General features: G+C 37.1%; 1 protein-coding gene and 1 long non-coding RNA gene across 11 annotated transcripts in view; one reads left to right on the top strand and one right to left on the bottom strand.

The window, feature by feature from the left end:
* The window catches only part of LOC111737705, a 115502-nt gene that overhangs the window by 24129 nt on the left and 86935 nt on the right, over window positions 1-4438 (bottom strand). For both annotated transcript variants that reach the window (XR_002779538.1, XR_002779539.1), the window contains 2 exons: window positions 2286-2366; window positions 408-495 (listed from right to left, as the gene is read on the bottom strand). This is a non-coding gene — a long non-coding RNA (uncharacterized LOC111737705). The remainder of the gene's footprint in view (window positions 1-407; window positions 496-2285; window positions 2367-4438) is intronic.
* SGCD (sarcoglycan delta) overlaps window positions 1-4438 on the top strand; it is a 1401159-nt gene that overhangs the window by 1378034 nt on the left and 18687 nt on the right. The gene's annotated exons all lie outside the window — the stretch shown is intronic.

Below are 4438 nucleotides of genomic sequence, written 5' to 3'. Positions count from 1 at the left end.
TGTTCAGTAGTTGATCCATCCAGGTAAAGGCAGATGTGACAACACAGATAAACCAATATATCATCTTCTGGTCAATTCTTTAAGACATAAAGAACTCAAGAAACTCAAGTTCTTAGAGTGATTCAAAATGTTAGTAAAGTGATTCAAAATGTTAGTAAATTTTCAGCAGAAGTTGACAAAAGGATGTCAGAATATTGGTCTTTCTAGGTAGACGCTAGAAACCGAATTCTTAAGCACACTGGAAAGAATACAAACTGTGATGTTAAATTTAGATTTGCAATCCTAACTCAGCTGCTTACCTGTGTGTTCCTTAATGTAAATCCCTTTTTTCTCTGTTTCTTCATATATAAAATGACAATAATACAATATAAGTCATGAACTAAAGATTATATGTATAAATTACCTACCACAGTGGCAAACAGGGAAGGTAAGCAATGCATTTCCCTTGACAAATCACCTTCCATTATTTACAGAAGTTTCTTGTTGATGTAAAATCTAAAAGGTAGGTTGAGGAGATAAGAATAGGAAAAAGTTTGTACCTCATGAATATTAAATTGCTTGACTCCATCTATGATAAAATAGTTAACATCTCTGAACTATCGAAACATGCCAGGCACTAAGTGTCTTATATTCAATATCGCATGTAATCTTCCCAAAGTCCCATGAGGCCAGTCCTAGCAGTATGGTCATCTAGCAGGTGAGTAAACCAAAGCCTATGAAGTTTTTAGAAGATAAACAAGGAAGACTACTTCATAGCAGAACTCAGAGCCTCTTCTGAAACCCATGGGGATATGATAGCATAGAATGTGGAAGGACGTGGTCTCAACACCAAGGTCAAGTTTTCCTGTGATAGCTATCTGTAAGCCAATAGATTGCCCTCCAGTTGTCTAAGAGCATTATTTTTTAACTATATCCTGCACAATGGCTATTTGACTTTTTCCCCAGTTACTCCAGGATTCAACCACATTAATAAACCTGCTCCTAAGTCAGCTGGCTCACAGAAACATCCCTTTTACAACAGATTTGCACCATAACTGTTGGAAATTGCCTGATGATTAATGCTGTCTATCCTAGAAAACTATATTGCAATGAGGTTCAGGATTTATCGATAAATGTGATGATAATCTTCTATCTTTGTTTATATCGATAATTAATGTAGCTCAGGAGGGAGTCCTTGAAACCCTGTATAAGCAAGCTTTATCCCCACTGGAATAGATTACAGCCATATGTCACCATTCAAAAGGTAATTGGTACATTCATTAGAAAGTAATTGAAAAAAAGATTTATTTTAATGCCTTATAATAAACAAACATTATTGTTAGCAGCGATATCTCCACCGTGTAAAGAATTTGCTTTACATCAAAATATACTATATACTATATACTATATTTCATTTTTGGATTTTTCTGAGAAGTTTTTACTTACCTTGTTATGACTGAGTAAAGAATAGCATATTATCATACTATGATTGTTCCTTTGTAAACAAGATCTTGCCCTTACGGCCACATGCCTTTACTGTTCCCATGATTTTCCTTGCAACAGGACCTAGGTTAATCTATATCCCGCAAATGAAAATCTCCCACGTATGTGAACAGAAATGTTTCTAACAGTGGGTTGGAGTAAAGGCCTTTGAGACTGAGCTGCAAGGTCTGTCTCTGTCTTCCTATTCTGACTTTTTAAGGAGACATCCTGAGTTCTAGGGCGAGCTTTTATTTAAATGGCATTGTAAAAGCAGGGGTAATAAGTACAAGCATTTTTTCCTCTATTTGTTATGTGATAAAAGTAACACATGAACAGAGAAACGAGCAGTAGTCTCAACACCAGACATAGGCATGACTAAAAAGGACCACCCACCCCCACCCCACTGAAGGATCTGAAGTAAAAATAGATCAACAGTTATTTTCAGAGTTTTGCAACTTTGTGATCTGCTTTAGCGAGTAAAACCATTCTACTTAGCTCTTCAACAAACCGAGATGAAGAGCAAAAAATCCCTAAAGGCCATCTGCGGATTGAAATGAAATCATGCTTTTAACAGGTAACCAACAATCAAAACGAGAGTAGAAGAGAATTTTTTTTTCTAACATCTCGAACAAGCCATGTTTAAGAGCCTTCCTCCTCCTACTTGAATTAGGATAGAATAGCCTAAACCTGTACTAAGCACTCACTATATAAACATAGCTGTATAAGGTGACTGTTGGAATCTTCATTTTTATAGATAAGTTAAGCATCTAAGCTCACACAGCTACTAAGTGGAATGTCAGACCCCAGATTCAGTGTTTACTTACTCTGCTTCATTGCACAGCTGCTTCTCGAACTAGGATACATAAAACTGTAGAACTTGACACGTCTTCCTCAAGAATGTTTTGCTTAAAGGTAGAAATCAAATAATTTAGCCAATGATAAATTAAAACATGATTTTTCCATTAAATAGGGATATTTTATGCCATTGAACACAAAATTGTATAAGCTGAATACAATAAACTCTGGCTGTTTAGTGGGTCCTGTGCCCATAGGAACATAGTCTGTGATAGATGATAAGTCAATGAAAGGTTTTAAGAAGGCTACTTTGAAGCCAGACGGTCCTGGTCAGACAGCATCCCGCCTCTGTGAGTCAAGTGACTGGGTGGCCTTGGGCAAATCACTGCACCTTAGTGAACCTCACCTGTTCAATAGGGATTCTACCTGGTACTGTGGTAGATGCCCTGGGCCATGTGAACGTCCAAAACATGTACAGGCTCAGCCTCTCGTGATCATTATTATTAAGCAGTCACAAATCAGGGACCTCTGTCCACGGTGCTTTCCAATGCTACTCCGGGCTTCCTATAGTTAGCCTTTTAACTAAGAGAGGATCCTAAAATGGATTGTCAATAACCAAATTAATTATTTCATGGCTGGACCAAAAATGGAAATTTTAAATGATATATTCACATCTGAAATGTCCTTCAACACAAATAAGGTACTCCCTAAGTTTTACTTGATTGTCATTTACTTTTCCCCTAGAGTCCTAAAACTTAGTTCTGTTATTCTAACATTTGCTCATTCTCAGTAAATAGAAGCAGTTTCAGGATAGCTCTTAAAAATGTGGGGTCTGGTGATAGAGCTGTGGTTGAAAAAGCTACTCCATCCTCGCTGTGTGACCTTCGGCATAACTTCCCCAGCCTCACTTTCCCTGTGTGTAAAACGGGGGTGAATAACAATATTAATAGTATAATGACTTCATTCGAGAATCGTTTTACTAGTACAGAGCCTAATACGTGGTGAGTATAATTTTTTATTAAATGGCTTTTACAAAATTAAACGAATAAAGTATAATTATTCGCATGTGAGATATTAATTTCTGCTTTTCAGCCTTCTTAGAGCTATGTAGCTCACTGGTTTTGGTCCCCACAGACAAGGATTCTTATACAACATATACACAAACAGATGCAGAGTATTCTTTAAGATGTCTACTGAGTATTAGCATTGAAGATAAAGCGAGATCGTTGTGGTCTCTTGCATTATGATCATATGGCAGTCAACACACTCACTTGCTGTTATTCTGCCAAAATCTGTAACAAAGTGGACTTTAGGGCTGGTAGAGGAACTATTTCAACTGCTACTCCAACCCTCTCATTGCATAAAGGAGAGTGGGTCGCCATGACAACTTAGTGGCAAACCTGGTACTAAGAATCCACTCCTAGTCCAGTGCTCCCTCTACAATAACACAATGTCCCATGGGGCTGAATTGACTTCCAATCCAGATTGAAGCTAGTGATTTCATGTAAAGGAAAAATCTAAATAATGTTTGTGAATTTAATTTTTATTCTTTGTTAAAATAATTGACAGCCTATACATTTCATCACCCACAAAGAGGCACACATAGAGTCAGGTTAGTTGCATGGATCATTAAACATTCAGAGAGCGTCAGATCTTATTGAGAAGACTTGAGAGTTATTACTCTCATTAATGAGAGCTGGGAGTGTGGAAATGTACATAATTTCTTTGATTTTTAAATCAATTATTTAGTTCCTTTCTCATTTGAGAAGACTCTCCCAGCGTAAAGAATGTAATGGTTCGGAGATGGCAGGGTCCAGGAAGGACCAGAGAAGCTTCTCCAGAAACTGCAGTTATCACGTCTGTAGTTTCTTAAGCAGTCACCTTGGAAACCTCAGTTCTGAGAAACATGATTTGCTACAAGATTTAAGCTTCTAATCATTGTTCGGCAGCCCATGTTAGACTACAAAGGCACTATATTTGTGATCAGTTTTTACCTCTGGCAAAAGTAATTGACAAATTCTACAGAGAATCTGTCAAGATTTTCCCCTCTCAAAGTCATCAACATTTTAGTAAATTTCATAACAGTCAAAAACTGTGTGAAGAAAAAATGGACTTCTTTGGCCTCTCACCTTTGATTTTTTTGTATTAGAATTACTGTTGGCAGTCAAGCTTTTAGTCAAGT

The sequence above is a fragment of the Pteropus vampyrus genome, unplaced genomic scaffold, assembly GCF_000151845.1.
Source record: "Pteropus vampyrus isolate Shadow unplaced genomic scaffold, Pvam_2.0 Scaffold30, whole genome shotgun sequence".
Classification (NCBI taxonomy): domain Eukaryota; kingdom Metazoa; phylum Chordata; class Mammalia; order Chiroptera; family Pteropodidae; genus Pteropus; species Pteropus vampyrus.
The sequence above is the reverse complement of the archived record's forward strand: the minus strand, read 5'-3'. Positions and strand labels throughout refer to the sequence as shown.